Raw genomic sequence first — 19501 nt, forward strand, 5'->3', positions numbered from 1 at the left:
ACTTGAGGATATCCTATCTTGGCTTTCTACCAATATCAGTAATGAAACTATTATCATGGGAGACACAAATATTAATTGGTCTTCCATTCATTCCCCTACGCACCCCCTAAACATCAACCTATACAAGTACTCTCAGCTCATGAACCTCACTACCAGGCCGTCTAAAGACTTCTTCAGTGGCAGTACTCTAGACTGGATCTTAGTCTCTCACCCACACTACTACATTGATAGTGGAACTCTTCCGGACTCCCTCAGTGACCACCTTCCCATTTTCACCAGGCATCTTCCATCTCCACTACATGTAACTCATAATTACATCAGCACTCGATGCCTAAAAAACTTCAACCCTATAACCTTCTCAGATTCCCTAAAATCAATAAATTGGAACCCCCTAAAACTCTACCCCTGGATAATGCTGTTGCACACTTCAATACAACTTTCCTAAAACTGATGGATAGCTTTGCCCCATTAAAAACCAAAAGAATAAGAAACAACACAGCCCCCTGGTTAACAAAAAACACACTAACTGCCATGCGACGCAGAGACAAAACCTGGGCACAGTACCAAAGAAACAAAACTCCCACCACCCTTAATGAATTAAAATTACTTCGTAATACAGTTAAAAAGCTTATCACAGCAGATAGACATAATTACTTTTCCTTACTCCAAAATAACCATAAAACCAATCCTCAAAAATTCTGGAAAGGGATCACTACTCTCCTAAAACCTGCCTCAACAGAAAACCCATGCCCAGACCCAAATGCACTAGATATAGATCTGGCTACTCAATTCAACTCCTTCTTCATAGACTCTATTTCCAAATTAACCTCATCTTTCTCTAATAACTCCTCACCCCCTACTTCTGCATCCCCACTCTTGTCCCCCCCTTTATCCCCAGTCTCTCAACTCCAACCATTCTCCCTAAAACCCATTCCTACTTCTACCATACAAAAACTCCTGCAAAAGCTGAAACCATGCACCAATGCCCCCGATAACATTCCATCATCCTTCCTCAGCATAGCTGCCGAAGCCATTGCCTTCCCCATCAGCATCCTAATCAATCGCTCTATTCAAGAAGGTCTTGTACCCAAACTCTGGAAAAGGGCTTACATCATTACCCTGCACAAAGGAGGCAATAATAACAATATTACTAACTTTCGTCCCATCGCCATCCTCTCTCCTATATCAAAACTCCTAGAGAAATGTATCCATCTTCAACTCCTTCCCTATCTCCTAGATAATAACTTACTAACTTCCACACAACACGGATTCAGACCCGGTCACAGCACCATGACTGCCCTCCTTTCCTTCCTGGAAACTGTAAATAAAGTCAGAGATTCTGGCTCTACTGTATCTACCCTCTTTCTTGACCTCTCTAAGGCCTTCAATACTATGTCTCACAACCTTCTCCTGACTAAGCTGTCTAACCTAAACCTATCCCCTTCCTCTCTCAATTAGTTCACCAGCTATCTCTCCAACAGGCAACAAGCTGTCAAGTGGAAAAAAGCCATCTCCTCTTTCCTTAACACACCCACTGGTGTCCCCCAAGGTTCCATTTTGGGTCCTCTCCTTTTCAATATACTCATAAATGATTTCTTCCACTCAATTCCTCATGCTAAACTTATTCAATACAGATGATTCTACAATTATCTGTGCAGCCTCATCCATCCCCACTCTCTTAAAACTGACTCAAGACGCCTTCTCTACCACAGAACAGTGGATGAAGGACAGTCATCTAGCACTCAATGCATCAAAAACCAAACTTATGGTATTTACCCCCTCAAAAACCAACACCATTGATAGAAAACTATTCTCCATCACTAGCCAGAATAACACGTCTTGAACTGGTATCTGAAACCAAACTACTAGGAGTCCAGATTGATGACCAACTTAAATTCAGTAGTCACCTACACTTAAACATAAAAAAAACCCCACCAAAAACTTGGCATGCTCTACCGACACAATCGATTCCTCACTACATCTACTAAGCTCACTCTCGCTACTACATTCCTCATCCCTTCCCTCCTTTATGGTGCCCCTCTCCTAACAAACCTACAATCATCTCTCAAGACAAAACTGTCCTCTTGTTATAATAAAATTGCCAAATTTGCCACTAGCCACAAATCATCTACCCATCACTGTGCATCTCTCCACAAACTTAACTGGCTAGAGCTTCCCACCTATCTCTCCTATACACAGCTCACTTTTGCTCACAAACTCATTTTTCATCCCTCCATCTGTCCCTCCCTCAGCTCTACCTTTAAAATGCACCTGCCACAAAGACTTCTAAGATCTAATAACTAAAACCTAATAGAGCTGTACAAACCCCTTCGCTCTCCAGGACAAAACCTTTGCCCTGGCACACCTATGGAACTCCCTTCCTCCCTCCATCCGCATCACCACCAACCTCCCTGCTTTTAAAAAATCATTGCACTCACATCTAACATCCTCATGGGGATGCTCCTGCTCCCACCCCTCATAACCTATTCTCCACTCCCTTCAGGCAACTGTATCATATATTACCAGACTCCAAATAATAAGCCAACTGCAATGACATGTTATTCTTCTCTAATCCTACTACTCCACTCAAGAAACTATATATCTACTACAGCAATGCTTTTTTTGCTTAATGTTTGTTTGTCTTGAACCCACAAATGAATGATGTTGTAAACTGCTGTAATCTTTTTGTTACAACTGTTTTTTAAGCTTTGTCTTTAACCTACAGATGATAGAAATTGTAAACTGCTGTAATTTTTTTGTAATAGGAGCTTTTCTCCCCAGGACTCCATTGAAAATGGGTTCTTATTGGCCCAATGGACTATCCTGGTAAACCAACTGCAAATAAATAAATAAATATTACTTTTGAGGTTGCATCAACCTGGAGAAAAGGAAAAATTTGTCACCCTTTATTCTGAGCTGGTATGAGAAGTAGTGTATGTCTACGTCTATGTCTATATCTATAGCTATAGCTATCTGTCTGTTTATGTAAATATCTTGTTTGACTTTGTGTTTGGATTCAGGGCACCAGCACATGGGGTTGCAGCGCCTGCCCCTCCTTGAGAAATTCTGTGCAATGGCATCCTGTGTAAATATAACAATAGTCAGATGGCCAGTGTGAGATGCTGTTGATATGGCTTCGACTATATCAGTTAGAGACAAACTTTACAACAGGCAGTACCACATTAATGGCTGTGCTCTCATGTACTCAGTATTCAGATGTTCAGGAGTTCACCCTAAAGACTCTGTCAGAGAATATTGGGCAACTCAGTAACGTCCTTCTGTTAGTGAGCAGTATTGCTAAACACAGTGTCAGGAAGGCTAAACTGATTAGGTTAGTGGTAAAAGTAAATGAGCTGGACAGTTGTTCATTTAGAAAAGGTCAAAAATATATGCCCCGTAGCATTTGCAGCTGTGATATGTAAAGGCTTCCTTCACAGAGCAGGGATCTGATCCCCCAGAAGAACACACAGAATTTCTTCTCAATAATGTGACAGGCATTTAATACAAAACAGTAACCTACAGCGTTTAGAAGTACAGGGGAAAGGAGGTAATGCTGTCACTGCACAATTGCCAAATATTGGGGGGGGTGTGGGCATGAATAATGCACAAGAAGGAGTAGCCCTTGAATATTTTTTAAATCTCTCAAACAAGGTAGAATTTATTGCTGCCATTAGCAGAGTATGCACTTTGGGTATGTAATCCGTACACATTTTCTTGCTGTAACTTTAAACAAAATGAACATTTCTGCCTTTACAACTTTACTGATCAATATAGCTAACCCTCAACCTCTGAAATACCCTTATCCTTGGCCAAAACAGAAACTGTTGACTTTTTTGAACATTTCCTAGGTCTTCTAGAATACTCTGCTTTAGAAAGGCTATAGCAAAACACGGCAGCTTTCTTGAACTTGAAAAAATGGCCGTCTGATGTGAAATCCTGCAAAAGACTTCCTCCAAAAAGATCAGGGTCTTCTTATTCCATACCAGTAGTGGATTTACTGGGGGAGCTGTGGGAGATAAAGCGGCCCCATTAATGGCTCAATGTTTGTTTATTTCTTTAAAATAAAGATACATAGTAGTAGAGTTTCTTTACATATAAATAAACAGCCCACAGTGCCCCTATTCACAACTTAGAAGAAGCGCTGTACACACCACCCTTATCTTTTTCATAATTTCTAATAAACTCTATGGTCTTATTTTCAGGCTCAGTTTACTTGTTAGTGTGAATTTTCCATTCCCCACTTCGCTCATGATTTTTTTCTGCTGGGCCTTTTGCGGGATTTCATGTGTGTATGTAGTGTATGTAGTTGAAATAGTCAAGTTGGCTTACAACTGGTTGGGAGGGTGGCCTAATGGTTAAGGCGTTTGCCTTACAAACACAAGGTGCAGGGTTTGAGTCTCACAAGGAATAACTGGCTAGGCTTAAAATGGCTCGCAAGGGCAGTTAGCTTAGTACTAACCTATGAACAAGGCTAGTTGAGTATCAAGCTACTGTATGCATATCTGTTATGCACTTGGTTTTATCCTGCACTTCTGCTTGTTTTCCTTTGGTTCTTGGTTTCCGCATGCATACCTCTCAACTCTGTGGTATTTATTTGAAAAATACAAATTTTAAACATAAAATATCAGGGTCTGTCATGAAATTTTGACTTGCCCCTTTAAAAGTTGATTTTGTCAGGGTTCGTTTTGTCCTTTGTCATCAGTCTGTGGCATCAATGACATCAGCAGTGTGACTGCATCATCAGAACTACAACTGCATGCTGGAGAATTAATACCCACGTGTCTGAATGGGTGCACGTCATATATGTTTTGCAACAAGAGCATAGCACTATCGGAGCTGCTTAGCAACACTAAAAAATTAACTTTCCCTAGTTGAAGCTGTTGACGATTTTAAATTAATATTATGCTGGCATCTGTTTAACAGCCACTATGGCAGTTTACTACCATCCGGCTTAAGACATCATATTTCAAAGGATCAGAACAGAGTAAGTGAGCATCTCAGCATCACTTACAGGACAGTACTTCTCCCTAGCCTAATTTAAGGCAGTGTGTGATTTAGACTGAGGCATACTGAGGTATGTAAACTTTTGTAAGTTTAATTAGATTTCTTTATCTGTGTCAGCAGAGATCACTAAGGTCTACTTAATGAATCCACTTACCCAAAGATTTCTTCAGTAAGAAAATCTCTTTGTGAAATATTATCAAAAATAAAGATATTTATGAAAAAAGAGTTCTCTACTCTATTTCTCAAACACTGAGAAGAAAGCTGGAGACAACAAGAATGTATTAATTTATGTTTCAGAGTTTGTTGCATTGGTCTGCTGTTAGTGCATGGGATTAGATCTATGAGCTGTATGTTTCAGAGTTAGTTGTATTGGTCTGCTGTTAATCCACCGGATTAGATCTATGACCTGTATGTCTCAGTTAGTTGTATTGGCCTGCTGTTAGTATGTGGGATTAGATCTATGAGCTGTATATTTCAGAATTAGTTGTACTGGTCTGCTGTTAGTGCACAGGATTATATGTATGAGCTATTAATCAGCTGCTTCCCATAACCGAGAAGTTGTTTCCTTCATTCTTTGTTTGCTCGCTGTATGTCTCTTAGCAAGTCACTTTACCAGAGAGTGCTACAGGGCTAAGTTTGAAAAAGATCCATGTTGATCATTTCTGTATTTCACTTAACAAAAATAAATTAAAATTAAAGAAGAATATTTGAGAGATAGCCATCAGTTTTTGCTTGCACTGTGAATGCTGTACAGAAATCTGTTTCTTTACATTTCTTTGGTCTTCTGTAGCACTAACCTCCCTGCTGTGGGTACTTTCCTACTTAGTGGTTCTTCTGCTACATTGTCCTGATGGGAAGATCTGACCTGACTGCAATTCCTGCTCACTTAGACACAGTGGGGTTTGATGGATTTGCCAGGATATCTGTTTAGTTTGAGGATAAAGCCCACTTAACATAGCCCTTCTATAGATTTGTCACAGAGAAGTTCTGGTTGTTGGGATTCATGGTCTCTTGGTAAATTATGGCATAATTTATTAGATTTGCATCTGTCTCCATAGCACAGAAACATTCTTTTTGATGTTGAGGTGCTAAAAGAACAAACTGCTGTTAGCTATTTAAAAATGCATTTGCCTGTATTAAACTGATGCATTAACTCTCCCTCAAAATATTTTGAGCACTTATGCACTGGGAGAGCTGGTAAGGGACAGTACGTTGTCTGAGTTTCATCAGGCTTATCAGCTTGTAGACTGTTAAATGTTAAGTCCCAGGGTTTTCCTGTTACATATACAAAAACAGATTGATCCCAAAGAGCAAATCGTATTAAATTTGTTTTAAAAAATTGTTTTTTCGGACAAAACTTTTACTTGGGTTACCTAGCAACCTTTGTCGCTGTCTCATGTATTCAGAATTTCAATGTAATAGCTAATGAATGAGCAATCTGCTACTGCAGATGCTCAAAGGTAGCAAGTAATGTGAAGAAATGGTTGCTGCATCCAGCAGTGGTGTAGATATAAAGAACATGAGGTCACGTAGGCATGCTGTTGGAGTGGATGTAATTACATATTAAAATAAAAATGTTGTAGGGGGTTTGTTCATGTTAAAATGCACGTATGGTTATGATTTAGTACTCTACATTAGCTCTGTGTTGCATGTGGGTTGTATGGAAAGCGTTCTACTGGATGTGCTGTCAACTATCAGGGCAACTCAGGCAGAACTGATGTGCAAACCCTTACTCTACTAAATGCAGTGACTTTTGCCTTTCTAAAAGCTATAAGGCAGGGGAACACAGCTTAAAATGTCACTTGCAGTTTGTTTAACTTTTTCAGTTGCTTCTTATGTTTTCTATTTCCATTATTTTTCAATGGGAATATTCCTTGTTGTGTTTCAGGCCTGAAACAGCTGCAATACACCCAATAATCAATAAAGTCACTGCTGCATTTATTAACATCTATTTGGTTTAGTACTGACCTTGGCTGAGATTCTAGCATGATTTATGGAGATTTTTAATTTTATTTTTGAATATTTTAATTAAGCAGATGCCATGAAAATTAGCTGTTCAGATATTTTGCTAGATGTGCATATTTTTCTAGAGGCTTTGGACAGATTTTTGATGTCTGCAGGTGGAAAGGTATGACTGAATGGTAAAGAGAGTCTATTGAGCTGTAATTTACAATCTTACATAAAATTTACTGCAGTGTTACATTAATTTAACCTGAACTAGTCAAATCATTTGCAAATCAGGACAAAAAAGCCCTATTCCAAAGTTCAAAAGTTCTCTGCAGCCTCAAGATGGACAAGAGGAGAATTTGAGGCTACCCATTTAATTATTTAGATTTACCTTGAAGTTGGCAATGGTGCTACTCAGCTTGACATGTAGTGGACATTTGTCCCAGAGGTGAGTTATACACTGGGTTGTGAATCTATTACGCCAATGTGTCTTATTTATCTGCTGATGAAAGTTACGTTTTTTTTAACTGGGTATTTGGAGCACCATTTATTTCGTGAATGAATCAGAAGTCAAAGAGGGTTGGATTGTTCATATCTCAAAAGGCTAAACACAGATCTCCACAGAGGAGTCTGTAAGAGGCTGAGTATAACTAGAGGGATAACAGTTTGTCTTGACAAGTAAGATTTTTGAAGCCGCTGATCTTTTTAGTTATGAATCCCTGAGGTTTCTTAAATTTAGTGATATATTTAGACAAATCACATACCAAAAGGTACATTATATTTAACAATGAGTATGATGAGATATGAGTAAAGGGAAATTAAAATTTATTCAGATCTACAGGAGGTATCTTTCAAAATGAAATGAGCTCGATAGAAGGTTTTCAAAACTGATGGTTAAATGATAAGGAATTATCAATAAGAGTACCTAGATCCCTTACCAAAAATACCTCGGTGCAAACTAGGGAGCAATTCCAGGGAGGCAGTGAGCATACCTCTGATTCATTCCTGGTTTTTCACAACATCTCTAATTTTACCTCATATTTTTGTTGTGTCTCTCATAAAGTTCTTGATTTTCTGGCAGATCTCCAAGGATTACAGTCAACGAGTCAGTGGTGCCAGACATTATAGTTTCATATTTCCTGTTTTTCCAGAAATGTGTGTTGATGCAAAAGTTGTTGTTCTTTTAACTTTTTAAACAAATTAGAGTAATATTTTAAAATTGCACCTAATTTTGGACTTTTATTCCTCTCAACCCCATTATGTGTGGCTTTGTGCCTGATTTTTGAGTAATTAATTTGACAAGAAATGTTTTTAATTGAACACGATGCCTGCCAGTGACAGAAGCCTAGTTTAAGAAGGCGTATGGTAGTGAATGCGTGGACCACCTGGGAGGGACTGATGGACTACTGTGTGTTCTGCACTGCTGATGGTACATGTCTTCAAAATAAGGAAGAGAAAGGTGATATTATACAAATGCACGTAGGAAGAAGAATCAGCATGTGTGTGTGAAAGAAAGAGCGACAAGTGTTCTGTTTTAATCTATACAATGAAGTTAAAATAATTAATATGATGCTCACGGGGAAATGAAATGTCCGCTAATGTTTTATTACTGCTGAATTATGCAAATATGTTTTTTTTTCTGTTTTTCAGACATTATCTTCAATAGACCCGACTTGTCAGGAACAATGCCAATATGTGCATGCAAGTGCAAAAAACAATATCATAAGTTTTACCTGTTGGCACACACACTGTTGGGGGCACAGTGTCCTGGATAGCAGTAGACAAACCATTAAGCAATCATCTTGCAAAAATAAGGCAGGAAATAAATGCAACACAGAATATCTAGACCCCTACAGGTTTCTGGGGCCCTGGCAGCCACAACACCCCAACTCTATAAGGATACTTTTGACGTAGGCCTTGTAGGGGGTCCACATCTATATCTTCTGTCATAGACATCATTGATTTTAAACAAGCTCTGCTCATAGGGTGTACAGAAGGTTGTGGTAGCCTATGTGAGGGCTGCAGATATTGTTTTGTAATTATTCCTTTAACTTTCCTCACAGTCATACCTTAGTAGTTTGCAGAAGGTGACTGTAGCTTGCCTAGTGGCAGAGTACTGTATAGGAGCAATAACTTAAAATATATTACTTGTGATCATTATTTTTTCACTTTCCTCAAAATCAGACTTGCACAGGTGGCTATCTTTTGAGAGTAGGGAGGAAAAAGGAATGATGTATGTGGATGTGTGTTTGTATGTACGTATGTCTAAAAGCATCAAACTGAAATATGTTACTGTGTCCATTAGTCTGCTCACCTTTGTTTCAATCTAACATCAGTGGGGTACACAGAAATTGTCTGCCTTTTAAGAGGAAAGGAGGTATATTCTATATATGTGTGACAGCAACAATTTGAAATATCTGTCTGTGGCCATTTCTTCTTTCACTTCCATACCGGCCTAATACCAGAGAGGTGTATAGAAAGTGACTGTCATTTTTAGGTGGTAGGGAGAGGTATATAATACTCAAAGATATGATTTATATATCCTCATTAGCATTTGTTTTCTCAGTTTACTAGTAAGTACTATTTTGTCACCTTTGAACATTAAGCCATGGGCACAACTTATTTATTCCCTGAAAGAAAATAAAGCTGACTTTATCTGCTTAGTCATCATGTTTGTTCAGGCTGTCATTGGATCAGACGTTGGAAAAAAGCTGTAAAGCGCAACTCACAGCATCTAGAACTCCACAGATTAATACATTTCACTGTAACCTTAGCTAGTTAAGGTATGTTGAAGAGATGGAGAAAAAAATCTGAAGAGTAAGGAAAAATGCAAAAAAGAAAAAAACAAACAAAAAAAGTAATTCATATAGTAGGGGGAGGCCAGGAAGGGGACAAAGTGGGAGTGGGCAATGCCAGCAAGAATTCTGACCATGGATTAAACTTAATATCTAGTACTATGGATTCCTTTAACACCTTTAGTGCCTGTATGAAATTTCCTTTCTGAAATGCCATGCTCACAGCTGCATAAGTACATAACATGCAGAACATGAAAAGAAAATTATATATGATTGTATCGATTAGAGGAACTATGCAGAGTGACTACTGACATTGCTGTTTGGTCTGCAGTAGCTCCCCCAGCCATATGTTCTCTGTATCTGCCACTGCATACCATATCAAACTGAGAAAGAACAAAGGAGGATAACCATTTCATCTGTAAGATTCCTACATTTGGACTCTTTTCTTTTCTTGTCAAATTCAAGTCTCTCAAAATGAACAAAAAGTAAGCATTCACCTCATGTTATCTCAGCGGCTGAGGAGTGTATAGAAAGTGCCATTTCTAATTTGTTGAGTCTATGCCAGATTAATGAAATGTCTGAGGAAGTCGCTGTTTCTGATTTGCTAATTATGTGCCAGTGAACTGAAGCTTGTGTATTCAAATAATTAAATAGTTTTCCTGTTACAGCCTGTAACTAATTAATTGATGAACAGTGACTTACATTTCCTCTGACAGAGTGTCCATTCATTGCAGCACAAAGAGGGGAGATTAATTGCCTAAACAAGTTTAATGCCTGTTACGTTCATATGAACTGGTTGACGGTCTTTGACTACAAAGACAGAGATGCAAAGGTTGATGGCACTGTTTTTGAAAATGCCTCCTGCTTTTCTGCCATTGAGTCAAGTCATGATACAGTCTATCAGAGTGAAACAGCTGCTGTTGATATGAGTGAAGAATAAGCCCCATGGTTATTGTCATTTTAATTTAGTAAACAAAGATGTAGTTTGGTTATAGTAAAAACCTGTTATTAGCACTTCCTGATAGCTATATTGTTAGTAATTTTCACTTGTCTCAAATTCATCCACTTAACCTAAGATGTTGAAAATAGTCATCTCTACTCAAATTTATAGTTAATAAATATGGCTGCAGATTGTGCTTAAGGTCAGGAAACTCCAGAATAATGTATTCTTCACAAATAGACAGAAGTCTCCCCTTTGTAAATAGCTATAAAACAATGTTTTTTTATATGTACATGAAGACCTTGCTTATATTCTGTTTATAAGCTTAGTATGGCATGTATAATGATCATGTTTGTGTTACAGTGGGGAAGTGAAGACTTTACCCAAACATGAGACCATACCATTCCTATCCCACTAAACTCTAATAGCAAATATACAGTGCATAATATGACATCCTTTCTACTTGTTGCCATATTCTTATAGATGAGGAAGATGAGGAGCCGTTTATAGTGGATATAAAAAAGTGTACACACCCCTGTTAAAAATGCCAGGTTTTTGTGATATAAATAAATTAGAACAAAATAAATCATTTCAAAATGTTTCCCCCCTTTAATGTGACCTATAACTTGTACAATTCAGTTGAAAAATAAAGCTGTTAGGGGAAAAAATATAAAACATAAAAAATGTACAATAAGATGGTTGCATACTTGTGCACACCCTTAAACTAATACTTCGTTGAAGCACCTTTTGATTTAATTACAGCATTCAGTTTTCTTTGGTAGGGAGTCTAGCAGCATGGCACATCTTGGCTTGGCAATATTTGCCCACTCTTCCTAGCAAAAGTGCTCCAAATCTGTCAGATTGCAAGGGCATCTCTTGTGCACAGCCCACTTCAGATCACCCCACAGATTTTTTATTGGATTTAGGTCTGGACTCTGGCTGGGCCATTCCAAAACTTTAATTTTCTTCTGGTGAAGCCATTCTTTTGTTAATTTGGATGTATGCTTGGGGTCATTGTCGTGTTGAAAGGTGAAATTCCTCTTCATCTTCAGCTTTCTAGCAAACGCCTGAAGGTTTTCGGCCAAAAGTGACTGGTATTTGAAACTGTTCATAATTTTCTCCACCTTGATTAAACCCCCCTGTTCCAGCTGAAGAAAAGCAACCCCAAAGCATGATACTGCCACTACCATGCTTCACTGTTGGGATGGTGCTCTTCTGGTGATGTAAAGTGTTGTTTTTGCACCAGACGTACCTTTTGGAATTGTGGCATTGTTCTCATCAGATGATAACACATTTTCCCACATGCTTTTGGGAGACTTGCTGTACTGTTTTGCAAATTTTAGCCGGGCCTGGATGTTTTTCTGTGTAAGAAAAGGCTTCCATCTTGCAACCCTAACCCATAGTCCAGACAATTGGAGAATACAGGAGATTGCTGTCACATGTAGTACACAACCAGTACTTGACAGAAATTCCTGCAGCTCCTTCAGTGTTGCTGTAAGTCTCTTGGTAGCCTCCCTGACCAGTTTTCGTCTTGTCTTTTCATCAATTTTGGAGGGACGTCCAGTTTTTTGCAGTGCCACTTTTGTCTCATATGTTCTCCACTTTTTGATTGTCTTCACTGTGTTTCATGTTATATCCAATGCTGTGGAAAATTTTTTTGTACCCTTCTCCTGACTGTATGTGTATATGTATGTGTGTGTGTGTGTGTGTGTGTGTGTATAAAATGTATAAATATTTACCAAAAAAAAAAAAAAACAGCCAAACCACAGTTTTCACTGTGTGATACCTTAAATCTCATGTAATGGAGGTTCATGGGGTATATGCAAATGACTCCATAAGGACATCAACCGTTTCAGCTAAAGGCTTCTGAATGTCCATGACTTTTTTTGGTTTCTTTTTTACTTTAAGTTTTTTATGTTTACATTCAGGCCAATAAAGCCAAACTCCACTAGCTGTGGACATGCATGTTTTGGTCTTTTCATTGACCTCATCAGCACAGCCTGTGTTTCTGAAGTATAGCCAAACTACACACTTATGCTGCACTAATGAGGTCAGTAAAAACACCAATATTCTTAAGGGGTCATTTGCATATATCTCATGGCATTCCATTGCAGGAGGTGTAAGGTATCACACAGTGAAAACTCTTGCTTTGCTGGGTTTTTCTTGCAGTTTTTACTGAATGGTTTGTTTGCGTGACCTTTTCACCTTTCGCTTGTATCTATCTCTCTCTCTCTCTTGGTATATCTGTATCTATCTATTTATATCTGCTTTTATATTTATATACATGTATATATTTATATACATCTGTGCAAATTCTTCAGTCGACGTGTGTATTTTTGGTCAGCTAAATAGATGGCCATCAGATGTGCGAGATTGCACAATTCCTGAGGTTTTCCCAATTTTGTGTGATCTCAAAGTTAGTGTATATAATTAGCAGGGGGTGAGGGGGAGCTCTCCCCCTTGCAGAAAATGATGTTTTTTGTCTTTTGCTTGTTTGTTTAGGTTTTGCAAAAGTTGTTTCTTAGCACATGTACAGTATTGTGTAAGCATTTGCAGTTTTGACATATTGTGGATTCTGTTTAGGATGGCAACAGATATGAATGTCAATGTAAGCTTAATTACATTGTGAATAAAACAGTCTGTAGAATTACTCCTAATAGTAGCACCCACTCTAATTTACCACCCAAGACTCTCTCTTAAACTGTCCTACTCCTTGCCCCCTGTATCTGTCACATTACATCTCTACACCAAGCTCAGTGCCCTCCTAACATTTACTAATCCTAATTTACAGCAAAAATAAAACCCAAGTTAAATAAGATGCCCCTAAATCAGATTATTTTACTATTCCTCCTCATTCTACTATATAAATAAAATAAATACAATTCTACTAGCCTTTATCACCAATTATCAAACCTATCTCCTTCAAATACTTAGGACTTCAACCAGTCCTCAGGTAGAATATCAGGATCTACCCAGCCTGTCTTTCTCCATAACACCCTATCTCTACAAACAAACCATAACTGATTTATGTATTTATAAATATCTCAAAACTAAGTATCTAAATTTACGATTAAATACCAAACCAAGACTAAAATAAAACTGGCCACTCTCTTCCCTGTGCAAAATATCAATTCAAAAAATTAATGGAGATATTCGCCCCAACCCAGGTCCTAGTTAGTAAACCCATAACTTCCAACTTCAAAATAAACCAGCCACCTAATACCTCTCAACAAAAAAACAGAATGTAAACTCACCTTACTACATATGAACCTAAGACGTATGTGCAATAAAATCCATGACAGCTATGCTTATCCTGCCACATACACTCCTGATGTAGTCATACCTACTGAAATCTGGTTAAAAAAAGAAATAAAGGATAATGAGACCCCCCCCCCGAGGATGCAATATACTCGGGCATGACAGACAAAACAAGCATGCAGGTAGAATAGCAATCATCTATAAACATTCCGTACCTGTCACCTTACTCCCACAGGAAATACTCACATTTAAAGTTGTCTGAATGAAGAGATGATAAATTACCAAGCAAAGGAGAGCAGTATTGCTGGAATTTAATTTATCCTCAAGTCTTGGTGAGTACCTTCACAAGGCTGACCCAGTTCTTTTTGCAAAATCTCACTAAAACAACACTGATACATAGACTGTATTTTATATAGCAGATATCATGGACAGAAGTAGGTTAAAAATAAAAAAGATAGCTGGGTGCACAAGATCCAGGATAAAAAAATGCCAAATCCTGGTAGGTACACTGGTGCCAGAACTGGAAAAATGAGTGTGTAGAACCCTCAAGACAAAGAAATAGTCCTACAATGAGGCTAGACCAGGCCCAGGGGGAGGATGCACCCCCTGTTGTAGAAGGAAGTAGTAATCCACAAAAATCAGAAAAATTGATAAGCTAAAAAAAGAGCCATAAAGATGATATAGTGGACTATTGAGAATAAGAAAGAAATTAGGTATTGTTACTATTATGCAAGAAGCCTAGAATTTCCAGCCAGAAGATATACAAAAAGACTGAGAAAAGTTAGAGGAAAGAAAAATACTTGTACAAGAAAAACTGTCAGAAGCTTCAAATAAAAATGTGTGTTCGGTAATACAGTAGATTTATTAAAAACATTATATAGACCAAGAAACCTTGAGCTGTTTGCAAAAAGAAGTGACTGACGAAGTGTGAAAATATAAAGAACAAAATCTAGAGATTTTTGAAAGGTAGAAAAAAGAAATATGGACATGGGAAAGAAAGAGAGATCTGATATGATGCAACATTTATACAAAGGAGAAAGCCAAATAAATCAGTAAAAAAGCAGCCCCAAAGATATTCAAAGAGAAATACAAGGAAAGGCAACCAGATATGGAAAATTTCACAATACAAAAAAATCACAAAAAGGGACTTTAGAACAGAAGATTAGTAAAGTTGAAGTTAAAAAAATAGAAGTAGAAGTTGTGAAATAGCTCCAAAGTGAAGGATTTAGTGTAGAAAGTCTAACACAGGTTATATCACAGTATGATGGTGCAACAAGTCTCCCAAGTAAGGATAAACAGGAGACATCTGAAGTAGAAATATGGACATGGGAAAGAGAAGGAGATTTAATATGATGCAATATTTATGCAAAGGAGAAAGCAAAACTAATCAGTGCAAAAAAAAAAAAAAATACAGCACCAAAGATATTTGAAGAGAAATATAGGCAATGGCATCTAGATATAGAAAATTTTACAATACAAAAAATAAGAAAACAAACAGGAAAATTAGAAAAGAGGATTAATAATGGAGAAGTTAAAGAAATAAAAAATGAGGTTTTGGATTACTTGTGAAGTGAAGGATTTAGCATAGAAAATCTAAATTTGATAACGTCACAGCAGGTTATCACCAAATTAAGGAGAAACGAGTGAAGTGGGAAACATCTGATCAGTTGCCATATGAAGATATTTTAGAGCCTTCCATAGGAAACCAGTACAAAAGTTCAGTTGGAGTTGTACAGGAAGGAAAGGACAAGAAACTGTGGCAACTCTGGCACAGTCAGTGTTGTGGAGTAATAGGCCACTGAGTTCCCATATGAAAGAGCAATGGATGACACAAGGTGAAACTGAAAAAATATGGCATAGGAAGGTGCTGTTCAACTTTCTATAGAATGCCTGCAGGAAATGGAGAACAAAGAATGTGCCTTCAGTTCAGAAGAAAATGATCTAAAAGAAGAGTTGCTTGATTTAATAGAGATGGACAGACATATTAAGATCGATGAAATAAATAGACTACAGAAAGTTAGTAAAACTCAAAAGGCTAGAAGTCTTTTAAAACAAATAAATGCAGTAATTAGAACTGTTCATAGAGATTCATGCGATGCAACAAAAGTGAATAGGATAGGGTTCCTACTAGAAGAATGAAAGTCCAAAATATCGAATAGCTGTATACGCGAAAATGCCATTCATTTATGTGTTTTTTTGTGAGATCGTGGTGTAGTGAAGATTGGGAAATTTGCTCTTTCCTCACTGTAGTGCGATCTCGGATTGGTATATATAATTAGTGGGGGGTGTGGGGGGCGCAGCCCCCCACAATAAAGGGTTTGAAATCCGGCATTTTTGCTGTTTACAGCATTCGATTATATGAACTTTCATTCATGTAATATAGAGCCATAGGATATATTACTGTGCAGCTAAATTAATAACAGATAAGTCTTGCCACAAAACACAGGGCAGTAAGGGAAAGGCAAGGAAGAAATCAAATGCTATCATGGATGTATCGAATAGAGAAAACTATAAAGCAGTTAAGACAAAAGGTGTTACTGTTAGAAAAGTATAGAAGAGGGAACAGATCAACAAAAATACACATTAAGATAAACGTGATAAAAGCAATGAGTAGTATCAGAACAGATCAGGATGTGTTGCGCACTATCACAAATAATAAACTAAAAATATCAGCACAGGCAGAAAAACTTAGAAGATATTCAGATAAATATATAAAGGACAAGTACAAAATAAGCTATTTATTGATGACCCAAAAAGGTTTTATAGAGAACTGGGAAACGAGGCAAAAGGAATTGAAACACCACCAAAAAAAAGAAGCAATAGATACATTTTGGAGAACTATCTATGAAGATTCTGTGGAATATAACAAAGATGCTAAACGGATAGAAGAAGTAAAAGAAAGAATAAGAAGTTCAAATGTACAGGATATAAAATGAGGTGAAGTAATGGCCAGAGAGATTGAAACCAAGTTAAGAAAAGCACCTAACTGGAAACCCACCAGCCGAGATGCAGTACCAAACTTCTGGCTAAAAGTATTATCATCTTTACAGGAAGATTTAGCTGTGAGTGAGAACTAGTCATATGCACACCCCAAGCAAACACCAGCCTTGTTAACCACAGAAAAAACAATGCTCTGACTTAAGTGTGAACCTGGAAACTATCCCAAAAACTATAGACCAATAACCTGCCTTCCGACGACATATAAACTATACACTGGAATTGATGCTGACAAAGTTCATAGTTAATTAGAAGAAAACTCAATCATGGCAGTGTAACAAAAAAAAGTCATATGGAGCAAAGGATCATTTGTTGTTAAAGTCATAATGGAGAACTGTAAAAAGGGGAAGAATCTAAGTATGGCATGGATAAGACTACAAAAAAAGGCATTTGACAGTATCCCACATCCTTGGATAGAAGAGTGCTTAAAAATGTATAATTTACACCCTTCACTGATCGATTACATTACAGTGACCATGAAACAGTGGGAAACCACTTTGCATTTAAGCCATGCTAAAGGACAAATTATTTTTCCAGGGATAAAAATTCAACGTTGAATATTCCAGGGTGACTCTCTGTTACTGCTGCTCTTTTGTCTTGGCCTTAACCCATTAAGCTGTCTGCTTAACAGATTAGGTCATGGCTACAGTTTGTCTCTCAGAAAACAACAAAGTGTAAAGACTTCTCATCTTCTTTTTGTAGATGATTTAAAACTATATAGTTCATCAGATGAGGAACTGAAAGCACAACTGCAAGTGGTCAAAACTTTCAGATGATTTAAGAATGTAATTTGGTCTTGATAAATGTGCAAAAGCAACCTTTACAGCAGAAAAGTTGCAGCACCAAGAAAACATCAGTTTGGGACAGGAATGTGATATAAATGAACGTGCGCAAGAGGTAGTGCATAAATATTTGGTAACTGATGAGGAACAGCAATAAAACATGAACAAATGCGTATAAAACGTGGGAATATTTTAGAAGACTAAAATTAATACTGAAAACAGTGTTGACATCTAGGAACAAAGTCTAAGCTATAAACCAATTTGCTTTTCATTTCCTAACTTACAGTTTTGGAGTGATTGATTGGCCTCAAAAGGTGTTGGATCGGTTGGACAGGAAAACAAGAAGGATGTTCCGTGCTCAACACTTGATTTATAAAACTCAGGGTATACCAAGGCTATATGTTCCCTGTTCTGACGGACATATGGGCCTTCACGAAATTGATTACATGTATGGATCTGCAGTCATGAGACTACATACATATCTGCTGACCTCACAACACCCAAATGTAGTAAAGTTTTAAAACATAAGGATAATAAGTCTAAGATGACTTCCATACTTACTTTACCAGAAGCATATCGGTGTCAAGTGGGAATGGAAATCAAACCAGAAGTAGAAAAAAATCAGGCAGCAAGTGAATGTACCAAAAAACAAAAGACTATAAGGTGAAGGATCAGGTAAGAAGGCAAAAAATGTGGAAAATGCGTAAAAACAGTTGCAAGTGTAGACAGCTCTTGGAAAAACTTCATGTTGATTAGGATCAAACATGGGAATGTTTAAGGAGAGGTGAATTTAAACCAAAAACCGAAATGTTAATATTGGTGGCCCAAGATAGAAGACTAATACATATAGGTTTACAAAGTCCATTGAACATGTGGGAGAAACAGACAAATGAAGATGGTGTAAAACAGAATTGGAACCAGTCGCACATCTTGTTGCTGGTTGCGATATACAAATGGCAGATGGATTGTATACTGAAATGCATAATAACATGGCAAGACTGTTGCACTGGGGATTTTGTAAACATTATAATACTGAAGTAGCCAAAAAACACAGGAAACATGAGCCACAAAGCATTATAGAATATGATGGTTTATTTCACATGGGATCACCCATTACCATAGTTCACAAAATAGATGCAAGAAGTGGATTCCTGTTGAGAAAAGTTCAAGTAAACCAGATATAGTAGTCAGTGAAAAGACAAAAGTAGCATTTATCATTGAAATTGCTACTCCCAGTGACTACAGTGTCTTACATACAGAGAGAGACAAAGTTATAAAATACCAGGATTTGCAGGCAGAAATGAGGACAATGTAGAAGGATACCCAGACAGTTCCAATAGTAGTAGGAGCAATGGATGTTGCAAAAAGAATTTGCAATCGTATTTAGATATGTTACCAATTCATGTAACTCCGTATGAACTCAGAAGGAGTCATTACTGGGCACATTGTGGGTGCTGCGAAGAGCACTTCTGGTGAACATCAAAGATTGAAACAATACTCATTTCATGAACTTGAATCATACTTTGATTTAGGAATGGAGTCTATTCCTGTCATGGTATTAGAAAACCAAAAGACTTAGAGAAATTGAAAAAAGAAACACCCAAATTTAACAATGCTGAATTTCTAATAACACTAATAAAAATCAACAGTAGGAAAACTGTATGTTTAACAACAATTTATATACTACTAGGGAATAACATTGATACTACTGAAAACATCCTGTATTTGATATCCCAATAAACTGACCATAAAACTGTAATACTTGCAGACTTAAACAT

Source organism: Protopterus annectens, chromosome 15.part0 (assembly GCF_019279795.1).
Source record: "Protopterus annectens isolate FY-2018-M chromosome 15.part0, PAN1.0, whole genome shotgun sequence".
Taxonomy (NCBI): domain Eukaryota; kingdom Metazoa; phylum Chordata; order Ceratodontiformes; family Protopteridae; genus Protopterus; species Protopterus annectens.